This window comes from Strix uralensis, chromosome 2, assembly GCF_047716275.1.
Source record: "Strix uralensis isolate ZFMK-TIS-50842 chromosome 2, bStrUra1, whole genome shotgun sequence".
In the NCBI taxonomy this organism is placed as follows: domain Eukaryota; kingdom Metazoa; phylum Chordata; class Aves; order Strigiformes; family Strigidae; genus Strix; species Strix uralensis.
This window is the reverse complement of record NC_133973.1, coordinates 14,829,101-14,856,071: the sequence shown is the minus strand read 5'-3', so window position 1 is coordinate 14,856,071 and position 26,971 is coordinate 14,829,101. Positions and strand designations below refer to the sequence as shown.

At 43.1% G+C, this 26,971-nt stretch overlaps 1 protein-coding gene across 7 annotated transcripts in view; it reads right to left on the bottom strand.

Annotated features, from left to right (window-relative positions):
* Positions 1-26,761, bottom strand: part of PHLDB2 (pleckstrin homology like domain family B member 2) — a 123,853-nt gene extending 97,092 nt beyond the window's left edge. For 6 of the 7 annotated variants that reach the window (XM_074856631.1, XM_074856669.1, XM_074856658.1 and 3 more), the window contains exon 1: positions 26,684-26,761. The gene's annotated coding sequence lies outside the window, so the exon portion shown is untranslated. Of the gene's footprint in view, positions 1-26,338; positions 26,358-26,683 lie in introns of those variants that run through there. The other variant, XM_074856637.1, reaches the window with a different exon arrangement.
* Between the last annotated feature and the right edge of the window lie 210 nt (positions 26,762-26,971).

Below are 26,971 nucleotides of genomic sequence, written 5' to 3'. Positions count from 1 at the left end.
AACAAAAAGGAAGCCAGAGAAGCAATTGTGAGCGTGGCCTGACTTATGGCAGAGACCACTAGAGAGAAGGGCTGTACAGCAATGCAGTAAGAGAGCTCCCTGCCACGTGAACCCAAAGGCTTTTAAATTCCTGTGGAAAATGATACCCTGTGACAAACCCCTGTGGCTAGTGGCAATTTCATCAAATACAGTAGCATGGGAGCAGAAAAGCAAACTAAAAATAAAGCACAGCTTCAAAAAAAAATGAAACACATAGTTTAGTTTGTGTGCATTTACCAGACCAGAATATTAATTGCTTGCAAATATTTGGAGATTGCCAAATATTTGTAAAAGAGTTTGTGGCTCCTAAAACATTGATCAGTATTAACAAGATCATGAAATTTAGAATGCCCAAGTGCATTTCCTTTCTTCCACTAATGCTCTCTCCAGTGCATTTCAGTCATGTAGTGGAGACATAGAAATAGCATCATCAGGATTACTAAACCAAGCCCAGAGTAAGAATAGCAAATAATCCAAAAAATATTAAGTAAACTATATATACCCTACAAAAATGACTAATGTTACATACATCTGGAGGAAATTAGAGTTAATTTGGACTAATGAACTAACCAAGCAGGGCCAACTTCGTAGTTGCTATTATTTGTGGTGGCCAGCACTAGCAACAGTCAAAAGCTACATCCATATTTGTATGCTACATTTTTTAGCTGTCACTGCAGCTCTACATAATTAATTCTATCACATCCCACATCATCCAGACATATTGCCTAATATGTAAATATAAATTGCTGCATTTCTTCTCGTCTCTCTCCCATCCAAACCACAGATATCTCCTGTATGCAGCATATTATTAAAACTTCGACGAAGGCAAAAGTTAATAACTGGTTTCTCCATAGGAAAACATTTTATGCTACGAAGGGATTTATTATCTGAAGTCGGTCAGGCTGCAAAGTTTGCTGATGAGAAACAACCCCTCTGCCGTACTCAACTGTTTTGACAACTGTTAAATACAAGTGATGACACACTTGAAATACCTAGTCTGAAACAAGATAAGATGAATACCTCATATTAAAAGCTTTCTTGTACTAACGCCTGTTTTTGCATGTATTAGCACCAATAGCAAAACAGCACTTGATACAGATGAAAGTAGAATTGGACTTGTAGCCTTTAATGTGAGTCAGACGTGATTCATAGCTCAAGCTATGTCATTCCTATCTGTACTTGCTTATTTTATAATAAATAATGGCCCTTTGTAAATACTGCCTAACTGGCATGGGATCCACATCCTTGAAGTTACATGCTGACAGTTCAAGCCTAGGACAGGGCATGAATGAAAAAAGCTGTTGCTGCTGAATAGGGGGGTTCACTAAAGGCACCCCAGAACCCCAGCCAAATCCACAGTGGGCCCAACACAGGGATCTCTCCACCTCTCCTGGCGTCCAGCTTGAAGTCACCCCATTTCCTCCACTACCTTTTCTTTTTGAGCAGCAAAGACACTGAACTGGGTCAAGGAGACAGGGTCAGAGGCCTCAACTGATGAGTTAACTCTGCACTCAGTGGTGAGACTCGCCCAGGGTGATGACAGCATTCCAGCATCCTTCCAGAATTTCCTCAAGGATAGAGCAGACTAGGGAAAAGAAGCCCTGAAACTTCTCAGTGCACAGGCTTATGCTTTAAGAGATATTAATACAGCAATAATGTAATAGAAAAGGGTGACATGCAACCAGAATGGAATCTCTCTGTAGGTAGCTTGCCAATAGTCTACACAATAGCTTGAGTGAAGTGAATATTGAGAAGATACAGATAAGTTTGTTTTCAAAGGCCAGTGGAAAGTCTCTGACAAAGAATAAGAGCAAAGACTATTATTCTTTACTATTCTCATGTATTTGTTATGCAGCATTTTATACACCAGAGGAGAACACCATTCTGTCCCCAGATAAACCAACCACATGTTAGCAGCCTACCAAACTAAAGCTGAGATTTTTTTTTTTTTGTACTGTGTAGATTTCTTTAAGTCTAGCTTCCAGGCTTGGCTAGCAAAATGGATTTTTTTCCTGTTAGAGACCATCAATATCTCATGAATACTAGAACATGTCCAAGCCCAAGCCACTGCAAGCAGAGTCAAGTGCTTGCAAGCAGTCACTTACAGCAAACAGAGCTATGAATGTTGCTATTTATGGGATTTGTCTTTAGAGGCAATCGCAGGATATCAGTGCACTAAGATGAAACCACACTGTTAAAATCAAAACATTTCACACAACTGCTTCCAGAGCAGGGCATCAACCCTTCTGACTCTAGAAAGCTACCATAACTGGTTAGATAACCATGGAAATTCAGTCTAGAAAAGCAAATTGAAGAAGTAACAGGAAATTTCAGTTGGTATTTCAGCAGCAATCACCACAAGTTTTCAGCTGTTCTCATTTACACATTCTAGCCTGGCACACACAGTTTAGTGAATAGCTGGCTTCTCTATGAAGCTAACAGCTCAAATGGCAGTACAGACTCAAAGAAGGGTTATCCAACCCCAGAGTGTATTTTCCAGCCTTGTGGTGTGAAAAGTACCAGTGTTAGATCAAGAGCAAAGCATACCAAGTTTTCTATTAATTAACACTAGAAACCTTTTGGGTCTGGGTAGGGAAAGAGGCTCCAAGTCAGTGAATTGCAAACTGAAGCTCACTGGTAGTACTATTTTCTGTACTTCTGTAGACACACCTGTTTCATTTAGACATGGTGTAAAACACTTCTTTGGGCAAAACTGACACCTATTTGTCAGTTCAAAGCATTACCATAAGGCATCCCCCATTCCGTTGTACAGCAGACCGAAGTAGTGGCAGTCTTTCCACAACACTGCTCCTACTCAGATGCAGCAGCATCACAACTGTGCCAAAGCAGACACAGTATCTTGTCAACTGTTGAAAAACGAAACAAAGGTTCCCATCAACTTCTCTCCTCATATAACCAGCAGGCCCACTCAAAGTAGATGAGGTTACCAGGGGAAAAAAATAATCTGGAAATGCAGGTTAATTCACAGGCAGCTGCACTCTGACTTTTGTGCCAACTAACAGATGTTCAAGTAAAGCTAAGATAAGACTGTGCCCATATCTATGGCGTAAGTAGTTATGATCTGCACAAAGCCTGGCACTAGCTGAGTGTTCATATCCAAGTATCTTGTTTTTCCCAAGAATTGATTTCCAATTTGTAGGGAAAGACTAACACGTCATTCATTTGTCCTCCATAGCAGCTGTTGTCCATACTGAAGATCCATATTAAACCCCTCCTGAGAGAATTTTACGCTTCTATTTCATCATACTTAAGTCTCAGCGAGTAAAAGGAAGAGGAATATTTCTGCCCTGCCTCAGACATGCAGAAGCAGCTCATGGTCTTTGTGCCTGTTTTCTTCCTCCTCATGCAAGCCGGAGCAATGAGCCTTTCCGTACAGCTCCCTAATTCAAACACTGGACAAGGGTAATCACATTTCACACTTCATGGTTTAAACTGATCACCATATGGATTAGGAAAGAAATTGTGTCTCACTGCATATGAAACTATCACACAAGTTCATAGGTCTGTTAGTGGTTTCCTTGCTGTAGCCTCAAGAATTGGATATTTGCCACAGCTGGAGTCATTGATGCTGGACACGCACATCTTCTCCTTTCTGCTTTATTTCGCTAGCTCTGTATTTTTGAAACTTGTGCAGAGCAGAAATCAAGACAACAGTTTCATTGCTCTGAGCTGAGCATACTTTGTCGATATTTAACATGTTGCACTTCCACATACTAATAATGACTTGCTTGGAAAGTCCCTTGCTGTGCTAGTGCTAGTTAAAATGCACTGGAAGAGTGGCTTTGATCATCTTCAGAGATATTCTCCTGCATTTAGTCTTTGGGGCAGATGTATCACTTCAGATTAAGATTAAGTCCCCCTTAAGACCTTTAGCCACTTTGGGGGGTTTGGATGGTTTTTCTTTTTTTTTTTTTTAAGCACAAATTTTGCATTTTAAAACTATTTTTAGAAAAATGCATATTATTGTTTTAAGAACTTTTACATAGTGTCCCCACAGTGTGTCTGCCCAGGTGGCTGTCCTTGACAGCTCTGGGACACCCACTAGGTAAAACAGCTGGGGACCTTCTCAACAATTCCCAGTTTTGGTGGGGAACATAACTACTGTTTCCAGGGCCTGAATCCCCATTCAAGAGATGCTGTACCTTCAGCTGTTGCCAGGCTGCAGGAGTAACAGCAAAGCTGTCTGAAACCGAGCAGATGATATGAATAATTATGCCCGGTTTCTCCCCGCCAACCAAAAAGAAAGCAGGATTTGTCAGGAAGGTTCAGAGGCACACAGCAGCAGAGCAGAGAAATGGAAGAGGAAAAGGGCTTTTGGCCCATTTCAAACAGCTGCGTATTCTTCAGCGCTTCGTCTAATTGGCGCTCAAGCAACAGAGCTGCCACCCCTTTAGAGAACGGGTCAGAAGGGAGTCACTTGGCTTCATACCCTGCATCTTTGGCCCCTATATCTCCCTCCCTCCCCAGCAATTATTGTTCATGTTATCTCACTTCAGAAACTCCAAAGACTCTCACTCCAGCTTCATCACCCCTTTTCCCAGCAAACGGGCTCCTTCAGCATTCTTTCCCATGGCTAGAGTTTGTGCTCCCTTTAGGAATGCTGCACATAAATTTCACACAATAGGCACCATCTCCATGACACCGTGCGCTGTCTACACAAGGAAGAACTGCAAGTTTGCCACATAAATCCTACCATGTAATCAATTTTCATGCCAACATTTCTGGGTCACAGCAAGCACTCATGCTCTGGGGAGACTTTCATCAACAAATGACTTCAGATTGCTCTACTCTGAATAATCTGACAATGGATATTGTTTATGCTTGAAGCTCCAGTCAAAACTGGAGCCCCACTGATGCCAGATAAATAGGCAGGTAAACACATCCCCTGCCTGAAAGGACTTGCTGCATAGTTTATGTCAACAAGCAGACAGAGCAAAGAGGAGGAGTCCAAGTTCAGGAACTGGAAGCATAGGGTTGAAGAAAGGCAGAAGAAAGCACTGGCCAACATGTTGCATCACTACAGGTTAAGGGTTCCCCACCCCCTTGCCCCCCTATTTGATAGCAGAAGCCTACGACTGAGCAGGACCTCATGAATTCACACCACAGCCATGACCCCAGGCAGGATCAGCTGCGCCCACGCCATCCCTGACAGACACGATCTACACGGTTTGAACAGAGATTCAGCAAGTTGCCTATCCCAAATACTGTTACTTTCAGCAAAATCACCTTAATGCCTTCCTGGACACCGTGGACCAGAGAACAGATTATTGCTTTTGTCGTTGCAAACAATTCATTTATTTGAAAACTTTGATTTTTTTTTTTTTTTTCAGCCTTATCTTTCCTAAATTACACAACCCCATGTCCTTCTCTTCAGTGTGTAGGGCCCTGGTCTTCTTTCTTTCAAGACCCTCCAGCTGGTCTTGCTGAGGAATTACCACTACTATTTCCACATGGAGTAGGATTCCTTTGCGTGTACTGTCACCTCTCTCTGTCTAACCTTGAGGAATAACTGATTTTTTCGCTATAACATATTGTCTCAGTCACTGTCATTTTTGGATCTTTTTCTGCAGAATAGCAACTGACTGATTATTGCTTGTTACAACACAGAAATGCACATTTGCCTTCCTGCACTACAATCTATTTTCAAATTGTTCCAGTTTCTCTCAGTTATTTTGAATCAGAAACTTGTTGCCTAAAACTCCTGAGCCCCACCCCCTAGCCCGAATTTTCCATTATCAAATATATTTAATCACAAATCACTGTTCTATTGTCCAAGTCATTGGGGAAAATACCAACTGACTTCAGGCTTCTCTGATTCATTCCTTGATTTGGATGATGATCCCCTGACTACTACCTGAAGAGTACTTTTCTGATCCACTGTTTTATTATACCCTATTTCCCTAGACTTACCAGGCAAGACAATACCAACGTTTAATTAGAAGGTTTGATTAATAAAGGACACATTCACACTGGCTTTATCAGCTTTTAAAGACTGATGTAAACTACTCTGGTGTTGAAAAGAGACAGTCAAAATGCTTCCCTCAGTGGAGGACTGGCAGAAAACAGGCAGATTAAAACATCTTCAGCAAGCATGGATTTACCAAGCAGAAGAGGGAGAGTGACAAGTGTCCCATGTTCCCTCTCTGAAGATACTGCCACCTTTTGCCCTCTCTTCCAAAAACTGATCTAATTATCTGTTCCTGAGCATCTCTGAAGCAAATTGGGTTAGCCATTGCTCAGCTATTTTCACTACCCCCTTGAAGAACAGACCCTAAGATGTTCTTATAGAATCATAGAATGGTTTGGGCTGGAAAGGACCTTTGAAGATCGTTCAGTTCCAACCCCCCTGCCATGGGCAGGGACACCTTCCACTAGACCAGGTTGCTCAAAGCCCCGTCCAACCTGGCCTTGAACACTGCCAGGGAGGGGGCAGCCACAGCTTCTCTGGGCAACCTGTGCCACTGTCTCACCACCCTCATCATAATAATTCTTCAAGAGGACCAGGGAGGTTTGATTTGCTGCTGCATTGAACAAAAACTCCTTTTTTCCCCAGTTCAAGGGATTTTGGCTGACAGCAAAGCCCAAACTAAGTGCAGACTAAGGACATGCCTGCAGAGCTCATGAGGAGCAAGCCAGCCTCACAAGCAGCCACCACTTCTTTGCATGCCAGATCCTGCTCCCCTTCACACACACACAGCCAGGCTATGTCTGGTGTCTGTGTTGGATGGAGCAAAACATACTTTTGTTTGCTGCACCCTGTAGAAGGCAGAGTGAAAGAAGAATTGCACCTGTAAGTGTAAAGGCTTAGGGTCCAACCAGTTTCAACAAAACCAGGATCCAAAAAGAACATAAAAAGACTAGGAAAGGAACAGTGCCAAAAATACAATACAGCTTAATTTGAAAAATATCAGCCGATAGTGTCAGTGATCAATATGGTCAATTATTTCCCATTAATTTCAAGGGGAATACAATAGCATGATCAAACCAGAGGCCTGGATCTAAAACGATTATTTGACACACACACACAAAAATTTTCCATCACCTGAGTCTGAGAAACTCGAAATCTGGATTTCCAAAACTGCTAAATTAAAACCTTTTGCAGCAAAATTCTGTTTTACTGCCACAGTTGTACTATTCTCTTCTACAGTCAAGCATACTATTGCAGAAACTATTCCTTGTTGACTCTAATAGCACCATTTCTCGTTAACACTGGTCAGTGGAACTTTCACTTTGAAGACCAAAGTGAGCATGGTCATTTGATTTGAATGAAAAACAATTATCTTTGCCTTCAAAAGGCATTTAAAGCTGGAAATCAAGAGATGCACCTTGTCATAATGAAAACTTTTAGAACAATCCAGTTTCAAAGAGCTTTAAAAACTGCCAGCTGCAATTCCCAGTGATTTTTTCCTTCACTTACAAACTTTGGTGTTTCACAAATCTTACTGTTCTGCTAAAGCCAAAAATTTAACACCATTACGTATTACTCCATAAAATAATATGACTAGCACATCACTTCCACAGTATAGGAAACGAACCATAGAGCAGTAACTTGGTCTTTATGAGAATCTTTTAATAGAGCACAACTTTTCCAGAGCTAAAACCATCAGCAGCAAAACTGCCATTTACACTATACTGCTGCTTTAGCAGGATTTCCTGCCGCAGCAAAATGTTCCTATTTTGGCCATTATCAGGAATATGCAAGCTCTGCTTGTTAAAGAACAGGCTTTATGCCATTTCATAACTCAGCCACCATAGTGTGGGATACTTTAAGTTCACTCTTGTTGAGCGTTGTCCCAGTACTGTCCATCCCACCCTCACACCAGCTACAGGACACTTTGGAGCAGGGTTCTTCCCTGTAAGCACACAGATGAAACTTAGATCAGACGTAAGGAAGACTGAGTACCAACACCAGGCCCATCATCCAACACCGAGCCTACTCCACACAAACCACCATAAGCTTGCAAGAGTTATTTTTCACCTCTTCCAAAGCGTTGCCCTCTCACACTGAAAAATCTGCAGTCACACATGCCACCTGAGAGCAACCACTGCCAGTCCCCATGGCAAGAAGAAATGAGTGCTCTGAAACCTAGCACTGCAACGGGATGCTTAAGAGTCAAGTTATGCAGGACCTTTAAAATGGAACCTCTCCTTATCAGGTCCAGTGAACAACACCATCTAGTACTGGGAAAGCAGTACTAGAAAAAGCGTGCAGAAATGTTATAATTAGCATCTGCAAAATGCAACCTTGTAAAAGGCACCTTTTCTTTTCCTCCCTCCTTTCCATTTTTTACAGATTCACAGAATTTTTAAGGACAGAGATAGCCTTAAATCTACCCTCTTCCCCAGAATGTGGGCCATAGAATTACTATTAATAGTATTCATTAACTTAACAATGTGTGTCTGCAATTGCAGACAGCAAGCAGCGGAGAGTCCAGCAGTTTGTCTGCAATTTAATAACCGTTTCATACCCTAATGCAACAATCCCCAGGGTGGGAATTTGCACCTCTTGACTTCACATTTGTTGCTAGAGGCACAATTTTCCCCCCCGGTCATGTTGCTGATAGGGCTAAGATTGCTCAGTTGTCTCAGCTCCTGTGTTTGCAGTAGTTTGGGTATGTATTACCTTTGGGTTTACATGGGGGGACAGTGCCCATCACCACTGCCACAATCTACCATCTCCATTCTCCAACAAAAAGGCCCTGCTCAGCACATCACTGTTTGACCATCCCACTACGAATGTTTTTCATAAAAAGAGTAGAGCCTACGCCGAGTACAAAGGTGGAAGTAACAGGCTGCTTCTCTCCCTGGACTGGTGGGGTGACAATGTGGTGGTGCCAAGTGCACAGAGCCACCAGCCACAGACTGGTGGCTGGCAAAGATAGCAACAGACTGACTACACACATAGCTGTTTGCTTTTTAATTGCTTTTTATTGCTTCTCTTTAATTTTTTTAATTGCTTTTTACAAAGCCTTATGGCATCTCCACATCTTTTCAAAGACTGCTGTGCTCCTCCTTTACTACAGAGGCATCTCCTAGCTATATTAGAAGCAGTTCCCAAGGCAGTGGGGGCTGATGAAGCCTGAGGGGGGGATAGACATCTCCCAAGGTGGCTCTCCCTGCAGCGAAGGCGTTCACAAGGGCTCCCCTGCCTGGATTCTCTGACGCCTATGAAAGGTTGCAATCACTTCCAAGCTCTCTCTGGGGGACAGCAATGGCTTCTCCACCCTTTCAATGGCTTTCATAAACCATGGCAAAATTTAATTATGTTGAATACCTTCCTCCATCATGCTTAACCAAAGTCGGGACAACAGATGCAAAGAATTTTCAGGAAGACAGACACACAGACACAGTAGCAGGTCTGATCAAACAGCTCTGCGTCCTTTGAAATCATGTTATTTTTTACTTGCGTTAACACTCTTTTTGCTGCTAATTTAACCTTTTAAATTTCAGTGTTATTTGACTCTTCCATACAGCCTTTCCTATTTCGAGGTACAACGTGAGAATCAGTGCTTGATTCGCATCACTTTGCAATGCCAAAACATGTTCAAAAATAACTGTGTACTAAAACATTTCCTTTTACATGAAGGCTTATAAGCCATTCCTTCCATTTTAAAATTAAACCTAAATTTCAGATCTAAACAGTTCTAAGTCACATTTACAAAAAGCTGATACATGTAAAATATGCAACATTGGCTGCAACTGGCTACAGACTGGTGCCAGTTTAGAATATTTATGCAAGACAAGAATAGGCAGAGGGAAATAGCTCTCAAACCTCAAAGAACATGCCCTTTCCCAGGCCCTGTGTTTTGCTTAACGCTCAGTCCATAATCATTTTCCAATCTGCTGGAAGCCGGTGGCCGGGCTGCTGGGGAGGGGACCTCTGCTGACTCCTCCTAAACCAAGGTATGCCTGTCAGGGATTTCTTATTTCCACTCCTGCTTTGTCTCTCACACCTCATTTCCCCATCAAAAGCATACTTTGAATCTTTTTGTCTCAGTTTTTCCACCCGACCCTGGTATCCTCCTAGTCTGCTACAGCGTAACACCAGTGTCCTCGCTATCCTACCCATGTTTCTGAGGTCAACAAGCATATCAAGCTGACAAAGAGGTGTCCAACAAAGTGATAATTTTAAAGTATGTTCCTTCATGTTACAGGAAGATATTAAGGAGAATCCTATCCACACTCTTCCCTCTTCCCCAGCAATACCTCTAGCAGATGCTTGCATTGCTCCCCTGAGGTTCAGCTCTGGAAAAGTTTAAGAATAGTTCATTCTTAACAAGACTGAAAGGCTGAAAAATTACTAGTTTTCAGTTAAGACCAATAAAAGTCTTTTAGACGCAAATTTCTGGTTTCAGTAAAAGGAACCATTGTCTTAAACATTCTTACTTCACTTTCAAATGTGTCTTAAAATATCAGATACAGTTTGGTTTAAATATACTCTCTAACAAGCCAAATGAAGCATAATACCTTCCAAAAGCAAGTTTGATTAGGTTTAGATGTTTCATTTCAAAGGGAGATATTCTGATTTTATCCAGGCTGAAGTCAAATAGAGGAAACTAATCACTCCATTTTTTGTCAAATATTCCGCCCCCCCCCCCCCCCCCCTCCAAGATCCACAATTTCATAGGAAGTGTTTTAGTTTTGATAAAACTGCATTCTCAGAAAACCTTTTCATCAAAACCTTCTCAAGCATGTTGAGCTGTGATGCTGGAGAAACCTTCCACTTGCAAAGGGCCTCATCCACGGCCATCAGCAATGCCTCCTACAGTGGATACCAGTGTTTGCTGGGAGCATCACAATTTTGTCCTTAAGCTGTCTGCATGCTCTTGGCAGACAGCTACTATGTCTGCATCAATACAGCTGCTATCTGATAATCCAAATCCTACATTGTTTCCAAAGGAAAAGCATGCTTCCCTTCTTTCTTCTCATTTCCTGAAAAAAACCTATTCCCTGATTCAAGAACCTAATGCTCATTTGTCCATGGAGTTATTTCAAATTAACCATTCTGCTTGGCATTCATATTCTACTTTACTACAGAATAAGGGGGGTTTTTGTATGTTGGACAAGACTTCATTCCCTAAGGCTACTGCTCATCCTGCAAGCCACCCCTTCCACATGAATGGCTGTTCCTGCCTGTCCTACTCTCAGTTAGGACTATCTGAAGAGCAAGTGTTGGGTCCCAACTCATATTCCCCTCTTGAGTGTCATGCTTTGGCTGGGGCAGCCAACCAGCGTCAGCTGTGGCACGTCGCCTCCGGTTGCCTCAGGGAGATGAAGCCGTGCCCATCCTTCCAAGAGGAAGCTGGAATGGTAGATGAGTTTATAAACAATGACTACCTTGTAATTAGCAGCAGTACAATTACACACACAAACTACTGGTTTTGAGGGGGCTACACAGCTGCTTCATAGAAAGCCTTGTGCCTGATGAGCTTGTGTGCCCAGGTCCAATGCTTATTAATATTTGAAAACAGACAGCAAAGAAGCCTCAGTGTTATAAAGGAGCACTGATAACACATCATTCAAACAACTTTCAACTTTGCACAGACACTTTAAATCATTCACCCATGAAACAACGTGTCAAAGGCAGCTTCTCAGCACAGGTCAGATGCTGAATGGGAGGCACATTCCATCCCATAAACATTTAAGCCACCAGTAATTAACTTATCAGAGGCCATGAGGGCCCTTTGGTCTGCCTGTGCCTCCTCCCAGCAGACAGGCAGTGGGAGTGGGTTTGTCGGTATGCACCAGGCATTTCGGGCATGAATCCCAGCTTTGTCCCAGCGTACCTCGGTACGTGGGCACAGCCAGCCGGCACAGAGAAAGCCTCGCAAACCATCTCCATGAGCTGAGATCGTGGGTGGTGCTCGGAGACAAAACAGAGGCAGCATGAACAGCGATAACACTGGTTATCAGATTTCTGTAATACTATGGTATCAAAACTCACTAAAAAGCCCACAGGGACTGTGGGAGCCGTTTTGTTTCTGTGGCACCCTTTGCCCAAGCTAGAGGAATAGACTGGCTCCTAGCCAGTTCTTTCCCCCACGAAATGCCACAAGCCCGCTGCATCCCCACCTTTGCACAGTTTCTTGACAGCCTCTGAGTGCATGAGAAGAAACAGCTGATTAAAATTCTATAGTTTATCTTCAGATATAATGCAGAAGAACAACTAGTCAAAATCACTAGTCTTGGGTACCTGGCCATAGGGAGTAAAACAAGCCACCATTTTAAGAGGACCTTGATTATACTCAGCTCTCAGTCCTTCACTCACACCTCCCCCAGTGACCTCAGGACTTCAGTCCAGAGCAGGCTCCTGAACAGATCAAACATTTCAAAGCTATAACCGTCATACAGACAGGTGAAATCAGTCCTCAACAGTCACCTTCTCCTAATATCACAGCACATCATCATGCAACAGGGGTGTAAAAACAGCACCAGCTGTGATGAAAAGTTGCAGCAAAACTTCCAGGAGGAAGTCCCTAATCCTGGTGTGCAGCCTGAGAGGCCCTCGAGCATAACCTGAGATAGTCCTGAACCACCTGCAACTCCAGCCAAAGTCATTCACTCCTACAAATATTCAGGCACAAACCTGGGCACTGAAAAAAAAAAAAAAGCCTGAAAAAAATCAGTGGCCAGTAAAGGTATGTTGCCCTTGGACATGCAAATGCATTAGAGTAAGAACACCAGCACTTGGCTTATTTGGAGCGCTTTGCTCTCTGGCTTTCAAAACCATTTACAAAAAAACTGAGAATGTAATTCACATCAAAAATAACAGGGGTTTTGCAACACTTCACATGTTCAGAGGTCTGCCGAGACTTTAATCCACACAACACTTATGGGAGCCAATATTCTCCTCCATCCCACCACAAAGTACAAAACCTCACAGGAAGTCTGAAGGCAAGACTCCTTAACTTTAAAATCCTACTCTTCTTTTCACGGAAAATATTTTGAACAGAGAGAGCAAGAAAACCCCAAAGTAACTGTCCGGGAAGAGTTTTGCTTTTTCACATGAAAAATTTTTCAGTAAAATCCTTTTCTTGCAAGACTCTTCTCACAAGAAAATTTCATCCAGCTCTACTCAAAACGTTTGTACAGTCCAGGGTGTAACATAGAAAGACACGAGGAGACTGTGGCAAGTTTAAAGTGACTTTCAAGAACAGAGATGCAAGACAGGCTTGCAGCCACAGTGCAGCTGACCCCCCCATCTGATTCTATTCATGATGCGGCTACACTGACATGCACCATGTCATCAGCATGCTGGCAAGCTCATGGGGCTGTCTTGTTTTCAACATCTCCAAAAAGCATTTTAGACAATTCACATTTTCATCACCTGCATAGTAAGCTCATGAAGCAACAGTCTCTCACTGGGACCTACCCTCTCAGCCTTTCCTTCATGATTCACCTGAAGTCCCCTTAACAAAAAAAGTTACACTTTTTCTGTTTTTTTTTCTTTTTTGTGAGCAGAGAACTGTCTATAAGGATTTTGCAGTTATTCCTGAGGAGCTAAATCTTTGTTAACTAGCATGAGGATCTAGCTTATATTGTCCCATCAGCAGTGCCCAAGCAAGCAGTAGAAGCTGTTTCATTATCTACATCTTCTTCCCAACATCTGCTCCGGGCCTGGCGGCTCCCTGACAGCCTCTGGCCATACTCTCCCCTTCTCCTGCAAGAATCCCCCAACCTAACTGTTAGATTTTAAAGAGTGTTTACACAGTTAATGCTTTATGCAACACATGCTTTAATATGTCTATGCTTCTCCATTACTGTCCACTTTATGCTCTTCACCTCGGCCCAAGCATCAAGAAGTTTCATATCTAACAAAGCACTGAGGGGCAATATTTTAGACACCACTTGTGGATAGGTAAATAAAGCATGCAGCCAGCAGAGGTTTTTTAATCTGATACTGCTCCTTTCCCAAGAGCTACATTTTATAAGGCACACCTCAACTGTATCACTTGACCAATATCAGATCCTAAGTCAATATTTATTCCCTAAAAGCATGCATATTATCTGGCCATATTATGGTTTGTCTCCATGTATGTTTCAGATGGAGAATAGCTGTTCACAGGAAAAGGACTACAAAAAAAGGAAAAATATAGCAAAAAAAGGAAAAAAGATGACATACAGTCTCATCTCACAAAAAAACACTCAACTCTCATTCTCTGGCCTGCCTGGTTTCATTCCAAGTGGTTGTTTTAGACAACTCTAGCTATCTTGTACCCAAACTGTTCACTGATATCAAAACAAGATTCATCACTGTTAATGTTGGCACATCCCTCCATTCCCCCTGACCTTCCAATACAGTTGCTGTCAAAGTCACAAAGCTTGATACTGAAGGGCTGCTGCACATTTGCCTTTTTAACTTGAGGGATGTTGGGAAGCTGTAACTCTGCCAGAAAACAGCCTCATTTGTTATTAACACAGCCCATATTTAGCCATGTGTCTCCAAAGTAAAAAGCACATACTTTCATATTAACAAAGCCCCATCTCCTCACAGCTGAGTCCCCAGAGACCGCTGGATCCCATTTTGCATGGCCAAATAAGGTAAAGCAAGAATTTGAAAAATGCAAACCTGGCCTGAAATCGCCCACAGCTTTGAGAAGCTATTTTTGGATTTGTTAACCTTTTGTTAAGCAGACGATGCTGCAAGCCTTCTTTTTATTACTTTGCCCCGAATACCTAACTGCCAAAAAAGTATTTTGGAACACAAGTGAATTTTCAAGGAGATGAAGTGGTGGGAGACCAAGTCTGAGAGCAGCAATGGGAAGCGATACTGAAGAGAACAATGTTAAAGCTTCACCCGAAATACAAATGATGTGATTTGCCAACAGCTACTGAAAGGACATTCTCGAGATTAGAGGCAAGCACTCTTCTGAAATGCACACAGGAGGGAATCCAGTAGGCTATGTAACATACTGAATATCCTTGAGGATTTTAATTCTAGCCTCTCATTGACTTCACTACCTTCCTTCTGAAGGAGTAGCCAGAGATGTCTGTCTCTGAGACAAACTATTAGGCATTTACATGAGAAAAGACGGGATCAGTATTCTGAGATTACATATGAAATATCTTCTTTGCAGAGGTTTCTTAAGGAGGAACTCTGACTTGGTTTTCTTCTGGGCTTTTTTGGTCATGAATATGTCCTCTAGCACTCTATGCTTCACAGCTTGCCACATCTGAGCAGCATACAACTGTTTCATGGAAACCCAGAGATCAAGATCCTTATTATGTGTGTGCATTGAAGCTACAAACATCTGGGACATGGGAGAAGTGAGCAGCTTCCTACTGTTCCAGATGAAGAACATGTATGCCAGAGTTACCTAGCTTTACATACAAGTGCAAGAAAGCCACCATGGAGACAATGAATACCTGGACCAAATCTTCATCAGTGGGGTGGAAGAAGCATAAATTTCTCAATAAGCAGGAAGTGAGAGTAGAAACTCAAAAAAATTATTTTTGCTACTTGTTCTAATTTGGTGAGGAGTTATGAGAAGTGATTAAGTATTGGGGGCATTGTGTGACTGAGAAGCTTCTCTTTGCTTCCCTGAGAAATTGAAACACGGTCATACCACGAAGTATTTTCTTTTTTTTTTGATCATAGTATCTTCCATAAGGTGACACTAATGCTGACTCAGCACCTCAGCTGACTACTAATTTTTGTGGAAGCACCATACCATTTGAGTTCTCAGCATGCTGCTTGCTGGTCTCATGCAGATATGGAGGAAATACCCTGTATCCATGCAGAACAAGCAGAATGTCATTAGGGAAAAGAAGCAGTTATTCACTTCCAAAAACCCATGTTCTGCAGGAGATTAGCAACTGAAACTGTTAATGTGCTAACATCCCTTTAAGGATTGTCATATTAGCAGCACTCAGCCTACTTGCCCAAATTAAAGGTGAAAGAGCAGCTTTAAAGGTTCTCTTTTCCAGGAAATGATTCAAAATAAAATTTCACAAAGTAGAAAACCAACAAGTTTAAAAGTGAGAAAGATGTACCTTTTGCCACATAGCATACAAGACACCAGGGAACATAGGCCAGGTTTATCCGGGGTCACTGGGTTCAGACTCCCAAAACCGCAGGCCTCATCATACTGTTTTGTACCTGAAGCCAAGACCATGGCCTACAGCAAAGAACTGAACAGCTATGTTGTTGCAGCAGTACCATCCAGGTTTCTAGTGATTAAAAGACTCAAGAGAAAACTCTAATCCAAACTCCTGAATGTTGGGTAAGTCAACACAGGAGGAATTCCAAAGTTCTTCCTCTATGGGCAAATTACATTGCACGTCATGTGGGCCTACTTCCACGACTTCTATTGGTCATGCCAACACAAGAGCTTTGGAGAAGGTAGGAACTAATAGATTTTTAAGAAGCATAACAAGTAATTTTTTAATTTATTTTTTTTAAATAGGCAAGACTCTGAAAACAGAGAAAAGGTCTTGATCTGAACACTGCCTGATTTTGGGGTCTTCCTCAGCCAAAACACTTCTCAGTTTGAAGAGCACTGTAATGCTCTCTAGGTGAAAATTGCTGTAATTATTTTAATGAAGCTATGAGTCTAATTTTGAGAGTTGGAGGGCTCAGAGCTAACTTTGCAGCAGATTTCAGCCCTGTTCCATTCAGTGTGGGATTAGAAAACAGAGACATAGAAATCCCCTTCATCAAGTCCTGCGTGATGAGACACCTTTTTCCTTCCAAGCTAATTAATGCTGGTATGAAGCACCAGGTCCCAAGGGTCACATAGACCCTTTCTCTGCTTCTGGGAGTTTAGGGTCTTTGCCCGCTGCACCACACCCATCAGGAACACAGCATGCCAAATTGGCCAGGACCCCCCTTCTCCTGCCCAAGGCCTGGCTGCTGACCTGCAGAGAGCAGGGCTCCATGGGGACGCTGGAGCTACACTCTGCCAGCTGGCTGACAGCCAAGGCAGCTTCTTCTACAAGCCAAAGCAAGGAAATACTACTAAGGCTCTGACTGCAGCTTGAAACTAGAGGTAAAACTATAGAAGCTTCCTCTTTCTTTTCCACAAGGTTTTAAAACGGAGTGAGGTCCTGTAAAAGCTCTTCAAATTATCTGGGCAATATTTGTTCATTTGCCTGTAGTAGAGCTCAGGGGTGGAAATAAGATTGAGGTCATGATTTTGTTTAGGTTTCAACTCACAGTAAACTAAAACCAGGATGCTTCTTGTGAAGAGAAAGCCCTGGAGGTGCTGAAAAGCTTTAGCCAGTCACCTCATATTCAGGAACCATTTGTTTTTTCTAAACTGAGTCAAGCTGAGGAAGACAACCATGTCATAAATAAGGCTTCGTAACATAATCAACAGTTGTTTCCCTATTTAGACTAACTCAGGATTTAAAAAAAAAAAAGGCCATGTGGAAATATGGCTTCTATATATAGTCTTGGGAAACAGGGAGAGAAAGAGTGGATTGGATTTATCCGGATATCACATCAGGCTCCAGGACAGAACTGGCCAAGGTTTCCAGCAGAACCGGGCTCCACCAAGTGCAACCATGAGCAGCTGTCTGGAAGCAGGCTTGAAGGGGGAGTGTGGGGTGGAAAATGTTTGGGCAAGTGGCAGCAGAAATATCTTGCTAAAGCTGGTCATGTCTGGAACCTCGCCAGATACGTGCCACCAGCAACCTCATGGGATGTCCACAGAAAACTGCCAAGCCCAGTTCTTTGACTTACATTTCTCATGCTACCACATCACATACAACCCTCCCCAGGAAAGCCACATCAAAACACAAGACCAACACAAAAAAATAACAACCAATGCTAATCCTACTTCTGCTAGTTAGAGTAAATGAAATTAAACAGATCTTTGTGTACATTTTCTGTGTTCTTCAGTACAGTGCAGAACAAAGAGGCAACTTTATGCTTAAAATCTTCTCTATAAATCCTCTTTGTCAGGATAAAGGACTGAAGTGAGGACATTTTCAAATGCTGTACTGGAACCAGGACTACACACACGCTTAAAGTTCAGGGCATGCTTATATGGCAGGCTTGGGTTGAGATCGACAAATATAACTACTTCTTCCCCATACTCAGGCAGGCTAATGCTCTGTGTGCTTGGCCGGGTCCTGAGTCACAGCATCCAAGTACAGGTCTTAATTTACCCAGTCAAAGCAAATGGATTTGGGATTTGGCTTCACACACTGTCCAGGCTGAACTTCAGCTGGCTTTGCTCAAGGTCCACCTCCGTTCCCTATTGCTCTCCAGGCTCAGCCCTCAGACTCGCTCACAGGGCTTGTGCTCCTCTCTCTTCACATGCTTGGCCTCCTTCATCCTTGTGTTGGGAGTATCCAGGGGGTGCCCCAGGTAAGGTATCTTCCCCACTGCCTGCCTTCTCATACAGCTCATCACAGCAACACTCTCCAGACACAAGTGTTTGAAAGAAAACTCTCCCTCTGTAGTTTTCTATCCATCCTTCACAAAGAGGCAATGTGGAGAAAGGAATCAATCCAGAGAAAGTAATAACACTAGCCAAGAGGTATGAAGGACAGGAAAGCAAGCAAGCCAGGGAAACAGGGGAGACAAAAGAAAAAAAACAAATCTAAAAGACTGTTGTGTTTAATTTTTGAAAGCATGTTTCTGCAAAAAAGATCTTTAGCTTTGGGCTTGGCATACATAATTGCTAACTCCCTACATTTGTACCCGAAGGGTACTCTGGGTCAGGGGTTCTCACAGCTGGGGAATACAGAGAGCTGGTGGGCCTGCGAGAAGATCACACCATGGTTGTGAGCTTGGCAATTCAAAGCTCTGTGACAAGGGACAACACGGTGAGAAGCTGAGGACTGAAGGGGTTTGATGGTCCAGGATTTTGGGAAACAATGCTGCAGCTTACAGCCCGTGCTCCTTCTGAGCAGCAAATAGGCATGCTTTGGAGTTTGCTGAGCTTCCCAGATGAATTGCAGTTACATACATGCCAGTTTATAGGCAGAGGAAATCCTCTTTTTATGGTTTCCATCTCCCCACTTGTTTCTCCTCCCTAGAAGTTTTCGTCCTCTCAGTTGAGCCAAGCATCAAATGAGTTGCATGTGTAGTTACGCTCCAAGAGGGCAGGGACCCTGAGGAAGCAGAAAGGTGTGGGGAATCTGTGATCATCACTTTTTCTTTTCCTTGTAACTCAGTTGCAGGCTATTTTAACAACACAAATTAACTACTTTCAATTCACAGCAGTTTTAAAATGAAGTTGTTAAAATCAAAGTATTTTCACATTTGATTGCAAAGATTAAAGAAAGTAGTTCTTTGCTGGTCACCTGAATCTGTTTTACAAAGACATCTGAAAGGCATTTTATCAGCTGCTGAGCAGTATTTACTCATGAAACTGTTCTAATTGCTTTGGAATGTGCACCCTGGCTGCTGGAACAGCTTGCTCCTGCTGATACACCAAGCCAAGTAATACTGGCTCATAGGACATGCCACTTCTATACAGCATTCATTCTTCATTCTCAAGGTAAACAGCATAGAAGTTAAAAAAATATAAAGCAAAGACCTCAATAACTTTTACACAGCTGTCATCTACATGTTTACGAGAGCATCAACTCATCAGCAAAATAAATCACTGCCATGACTGAAATACTCACAGATCAGTAATCTAGTACTAAACCTATCTTGCAGCTGGAAATTGTGTGGGTGAAAATTTATTCCTGGTGCCCACTAAATCAGTGAAGTCAGTGTCTAGGATGGAAGAAGTAGCATGTCCTGGCCACAGGCAAGCCCTGCCAATTAGCTTGCAGCCTTGTTCTGAGTAGTTAAGCAGTGGAAGTCTTGCTAGATCAAAGAATTTACTCAGTCTTCCCTTAATCTTCTAAAACTAAAGCAGAACTCTAGTCTGTATTACACATGCCCAGGCTTAGTAACGGCTTACAAAAAAAAAATTGGTAATAGCTCTATCTGCCCTTAAGATAAAGCCATCCCAAATACTGGGTCACAATCTGGACAGTGCAGTGCTTTGAACAGTACTTGCTCTGTCTGCCTCTATCACAAAATCCTAGTGTACTCTACCTGACGGAATTAGAAGAGCACAGAATAGTTACTATAATACATGCTGATGTATAAAACATGGAAAATAAAGGCCAAATCACACTGATCCTCCCAGCACCTATGCAGAAGTGAATCCCTGTAGATCCTCTTGGCACATATGCCAAAACAGCCAAGCCAGTCCCATTGACCTGGGCCAAACTTCATAAACAGACTTGTAAACTTCAAATGCTTTGAGCTGGTTTCATAGGAGGTGGGAGTGTCACACCCCCACATGAAGCCTGAGGTAACAGAGTCCTTGGAAAAAGCAGCTTCAGACAAAACCAGGCCAGACTTAGGGATAAACAGCCCTGGCGACTGCTCAGAGCCCACGGGCCTGGCCATGACAGTCCTTCAGTGCTGAGTCATCCAACACAAGATAAGCACTCTATCATGTGTGGCAGTAATGTTATCTTCTACAGAAAGCATCGCACATGCATTGAAGCCTGTGCTTTGTGCAAACACAAGGGCTGTGGCTTTTTAAGAGCATGGTGTTTGCTACGATACGAGGGCAGGTAGGATATCCATCTGGGAGAGGGCAGATCTTGGAGAAGGGTGAGGCAGTGTTGGAGGCTCTCAGCTGAGAGGAGAAAGGGCTCTTCTCATTACTGACTCATCCAACAAGAAATTTTCTTGAGTTTTCTACCTGACATGCCACCCAGGTCTCCTCCACTCCATGAGGGCACTGTTTGCAGTTCTCTCTGCATCTCCTCTCCAGATTCAGGCTGTACAGGCAGTCCTCAGCCTCCTCGACAGCTGCTGCTGCTTTAGCCGCTGCACCTTTCCGCTCCTGCTGTCAGTCACAGCCTGCCTCTCCTGCCACCAAAGCAGCATCTACATGCTCCTCTCCTGTCACCAGGGCAAGTGTAGATGTCTCCCAATTTCCTGCTTTCCCCTACCTTCCCTCAATCATCCCACAGTTAACATTTCCACATTTTCATTTGTTTTTTCCCCTACAGTCTTGGGGTTTTTTTAAAAAAAATTAAAAACAAAGGCTGATTTGTTTTCTGATTGGAAAGCCATTTTTGGCCTTAAGGCAGCATGAACTTCTCCCTGTTTTCTCCCACTGTGAAGGGACCTGGAGGAAAGAGCTTTGAGGCTGCAGAAGAGATCTCCCTGCACGACCTTTTTAATCCTTGGCCTCCATTGCTTCAGTCAACACCACAAGTGCCTTCCAGTATGACAATCATCATTTGTTGCTTAGGAATTAAACATTGACTAAACACATCATTCTGCATAGGCCATTGAACTGGAAGAATGTGTAGTGAGCTCAGTGGCTAAAGCTTTATTAACCATCTCTGGTGACCTCCTTGTGCAAGGCAAAGGCAATGCTGGGGCTCAATCTCAAACCCTTTCCAAGTGCTCCTTCTGTAACCCACAATACTTTTAAAGCTCTAATACTGCCCCCCCACTCCCCCAAAGGTCTGCCAGCAGGTAGATGCTAACTTATCCATCCCACCATGGTATAAAGTTCATAGTTCCACACTTCATGCCGTTCCTAGTTCTCTCTGAACCAGTTTAGCACCACCCACAGTGCATCTACTGCTCCTTCTGCCACACAGTGAGTTTAAGTGCTGCGCTCCAAGTTAAAATGCAGATTGTTTTCCTTCCCTTAGCATGCCTGCAATGTTTAACAGTGCTCTGAAGCACAGGTCAGCTAAAGGTGTGTTGAAACAGAACAGCTAACAGACAGGACAGCAAATGGAGTTTTACAAACACCAGCAAATCCACTCATCCAGGAAGATGATAACAAGAGTCCAGAATACCCCTGGGGGAAGATGTCTCCTCCCCAGGTATCAAAAACAGCATGAAATGTGTAATGGAATAATTATATTCTGAATAGAAGTCTGGAAAGCCTGCTAAGGTACCAGCTTCTTGCTCTCAGGCACTTAAAAACAAGCAGGGAGACAAGTGACACAAGAATTCCTTGCATTTTCTGAATTCTCTCTTTCATTTACTTGACACACACAGGAGAGAAAAGCACAGGAAGCAAGAGCCCACATTTCCCTCAGACTCGATGCTAATATATCCTGCTCCCTTCAGACCAGGAGAGAAAACTTGGAGTGTTAGGTGGTCTTTTGTGGTTGTTATTCAAGAACAAAGAGAACAGCTCTACCACCTCGCTGGAACTGGACTCCATCCCATTCGGCGGCATCTTGCCAATGCTAATAATTTAGTAGGGCTGTTAAGTGCTTTTGAAACTAAAAGGCAGCTTTCAACACTAGTCCTAGACCAATCAGCTCTGGAAAAAAAACTAGTCAGTCTGAACCCCGTCTCAACCTGCAGCCAGAAAGCCATACCTAATCTAATTAAACTCTCTTGGGGGACACAACTACATGCGCCAGACCTCTGAGTTAGGAAAACAGCAGCAACAGCATTAATGATGAGACTCACTGGGCAGAGCAGATGTGTCCTGACTGGCAGGAATCCAGTAAGACAGAGTCAAGAGAGAGGTCTGAGCGTGGGCTTGAGATTCCCAACATGAGAAGCTACCAACCTGCCTCTCTCCTGTCCCACGGAGCACAGGAGTCTTCAAGGAGAATAAGGCGTGGTGCCCTGAAATGTTAGAGATGGTATCTCCAAGTGTATGCTTGAGCCTAACATTGCCCCCGGGGGTCCACATTCCCCAGGGAGGTGCGTCACACTCCCACCCGCAGGAAGAGCCAGGTGGGGCAGGACCCCCTGCGCTTGGCAGGAGGCATTCCCGAGTCCCTGCGTGGGAGTTGGGTTCAGCCTGCTTAGCCTAGAGCCCGTGTCCGTCCACATATTTGCAGTCCTCAGTTCCACAGCAGGAGCATCTCTCAACCTTTAACAAGTGCAGTGCAACGCCTCTGTGATCTGGGCAGGTGTGATGATCACCACTGCAATTTTCAGCGTATTACAAGGTAGTCATATTTTTCTTCTAAACAAACATAACACCACAAGTTATTTCAGTTCATCACTTTCAGAACTTTTCTTAGTTTTGGCAAGGCTTGAAACCCACCAAGGAAATCCCACCTACCAGTTCCACAGGCACAAAGGGTGCATGAAGACCATTAAAGCCATACAGACCCAAGCAAAGCCAGATCCTGGGAACAGGACAAGCACATGTCTCTAACGACAAGAAAGTATGTGGTAAAGACCTGGGACACCACAGTGGTGAGCCTCTGGATCTACCGACTAGTGCCCCTTGGGAGGCAGGGGGACAGCAGTACAAACCTGTCTATTAAGCATTACATTTCAGTGGGCGTAAGGACAGTAAAAAGGAATTTCCTTCTCATCTCTTCTAAAGCACCCTAACCAACCACTCACAGCCAGTGGGGCAGGAAAACAAGGATTTCGAGCTAACTGCCTGCCAGCCATCTACAGAAGCACATGCATTTAGTGGGAGCTCCAGTGTCCTCCAGAGACTTGATTTTCAGCTCATTTCCCTCATTCTCAGCTAAAAGCCTTGCTGTAACAGCTTCTACAGCCTCTTCTGCTCCAAGAGTTGCAGTATAGTAACACAGCAGAGAACAGATTCACTGGCCAATTCTCTTTCACTTCACTTTTGGGTAAACAGAATTTCACTATAATCATGATCTTGAGAAGCCGGTTCCCTGGTGCATGTTATTAACACTGCCTGCATTATCCTTCATCCTTGGAAAGGAAACAAACCTAGCCCCAAGACAGGAGGAAGGAACTAAATGCAGAAGAGAAATTGAGCTACCTAAAAGTCCTTGTTCTTGGCAATAAAACCAAGAACAAAAGATTATAATTACCTAGTTTATTGCTATAAATAAACAATTTTTTAGTAGTCTAGTTTTTAGGAATTCTTTCCAGGAGATGGCAGTCAAATAACCGACTGAGAATGCAATCCCTCCTTGTGCACAAAACCCAGGTGGCATGAAGATGGCACTGCCACATCTCCTTCCTCATCTAGTACTATGAAAACAAATTATTACCTGGTAGGAGTTACTAGGACCCTCCAAATTGCATTAGCTGTTGCTAGTGTAAGCTACCCTTGCAGCAGCCTTGCTCTTCCCTTGTGGATATACCATTTCAGCAAGGCTACACTGAGTTTTAGATTAATTGTGAATCCTAAAGCCTGTAAAGATTTGTCTGGTTTCAAGTGTTACTGTCAACATTGAGCATGGTTGCACAGTGAACATATCCAGCATACTGGGGGGGGGGGGGGGGAATCAGTCTTGAGAAATACCAGTTCATCACTCTATAAACATGTCTGCGGTGTGCAACAAAGGCGGCAACATGGTGAGACAGCTTGTGTCATTCATCCTCAGACAATCCTGTTACTGAGGGCAGTTTTCAAGACAGATTTATGGAGGGCCAGAAGGAGGATTATCTTTGTGATACACACTGTTTTGTTTTGGCCATGACCAAAGCACATTTTCCAGCAATAACCACTATCACACAGGATGAGTTCAGATCATGATTCCTCTAAGAAATACAAAATTAGAGGAAAAAAAACTGTTGGCATTTGAGATATTTAGGCTGAAATACTAGCGGATTGTTATTTTTCTCAGGAGAAATGTCTGGCACGTACTTTATTTGCTGCCAGTAGTCTTTCAAAGGATGCCATCAAGTCAAATTCAGCACTTCTGTAAATGTGGAACTGCATTTAGCATATCAGATGAACTTTGTACTGGATGTGCTTCAAAGAGTGAGCTTGGTGTAATAATTTGTTCTGTCTCAAAAAAAAACCCCCAAAAGACCTTTATTTTCCATTCCAAAGGGCAAGTTGCAGCACCATCTCTACTGCATACCTTTCCTCCTACCTTTCCACTGCTCCAGCCTCTGAGGATGCTTTTTGTTTCTCTCACACTCGTGATTTTAGGTTTTGCAATTTCAAGCTGGAAGAAAACCCAGGAATACCGAAAGCCAACCTTTGCTTAGTTGCTATGAGAAAAAAGTGAACACTCAGTAGCAGAAAGTTCAAGAAAAATATTTTTATCATCTTCAATTCTCATTTACACAGAGCTCACCAAACAAACAATGTATGTTTTTCTCCACCCAGTCTGCCAGATGATGACTTTGATGCAGGGAGGAATATGCCCTCGGGCATTTTTTAATTTCCCTTTTCTTAAAGCGTATTTGCAAGAAGCAACACGATAGAAAACAACTTGGCTCTCAATTTCTTCTGTACTTTTCATTCCCAAATTTTCAACTGAAGAGGAATTGGTCTTACAGTTACAAAAACATCTGAAGTGCCAAGGTGCTGTTTGCAGTACTGAGGGGATGTGGCTGGGCCTGCTGCTTGTCTGCCCCCCCCCCGCACCGAGTAGCAACCCAAACAGTATCTGCCACTAACAGCATCAAGACTTCCTCGTGACTGTAATAGAGATGAAACACCAAAGGCATCTACAACTCTGGTCAAACACAGAAATTACCCTTTCAAATCCAAGCATCATACACCATCTGGGCTTTGCACACACCAGTCAAGCTTTTAGGCCATTTCAGTGAAACCTGAAGTCTGTGCATGAAGAGCAACTCATTTGTTGTTCAGCATCTCCTGAGTCACCAGAACTCTTTCAAAGGTTCATGCAGCAGCTAAGGTGTCTGCCTCAATTATAAAGAGACAGTCTGCACTGACACTGTGTCATGCAGTTTCCACTTTATGCAACTACCAGCTAGCTACCTTGATGCCCTAGTGCCTATGCTACCACTGGTCGCTTCCTTTCTTCCACCAAGAAACTGCTCACTACAGGTACAGCAGCACAAAATCTCCCCTGTACCAATTCTGCCTCTAAAGTAGATGCCAGGCTAAGCAATGGTATCTTGCAACAGATGAGTTTGGTTTATTTTTAAACTACTGAAAACAAAAAACCCTACAAAGTAGACAAGTATTCACCTCTCTGAAGTACTACCTAATTCACAACCGTACACAATTTCAGCCCATAGGTTATTATGCTGAAAACTTTTTAATTTACAGATTTGGCCACGTAAACAGCTCTGCCACTGGCACGTGTTCTCTCTGGTCGCTGAAAGGCATGGTACCTACTCACTGAGGCTGAATTCTTGTTGAACCTGCAGATACAAACCTACATAGCTACATGTCTGATGGTAGCTTCTCCCTCAAGCAGACCCTGAACCACTCTGCAGTTCTTCCCCCAAGGTATATATACTTCTACTGCAGGTAACAGATACACGAGACAGGACATAAAAACAACCAGCCATTTTCTACTCTGAGCAACCTTTGCTTTTAATTTAAAACAAATCTCTAAATTGAGGGAAAGTTGATTTTAAGCATGGTTATCTTAACAGTTTATCCATACAGCAAGTTACCTGGTAATGATCCTGGTCACTGTCTTCTCCAGAAGATTCCACTTTGTCTGGACTTGGGCAGTGGCACTGCTACCAGCTGTGCAGGGCAGAAACAAGCAAACTGGATCCCCAAGAAGAGCAGCTGGACTCATTAACCAGCAGTAGTTCAAAAATCACTTGGTTTCTTTTTCCAGCATTTGCTCACCTGAGAACTTGACAAACTGACTCCCACTTAGTACATTTGAGAGGCTTCTTGGTCAAATGCTTTCCTGGTCTATGCAAATGACTGGTGTGCCACCTAACTGATCAGAAGAATCGGTAACATTACCATTGCTCACCTCCAGAGCCTGCCTGTATTTTGCTCACCTTCCAGCTACACGTGGAATGAGAGCAGTGGGCAGCATACACCAGGTTTCAAACTGGCGTTCCTTCAGACAGCGTGAAAGAGTTTATCCACCACAGCTAAAAATCTGCGTGCAGGTTCAGCAGTATCTCCTAAGGGGCAAATACTAAGCCACGTGCAATTCAGGAAGGAGTCTGTTTGAACAGGTAATCACTGGTTTGTGGCAACAGTGAAACTTGGTATAAAGGGCGTGCATAAATTTGTCGCAGAACATGCATCTAGTTTTTGCAGTCTCATTATGTACTTCATAA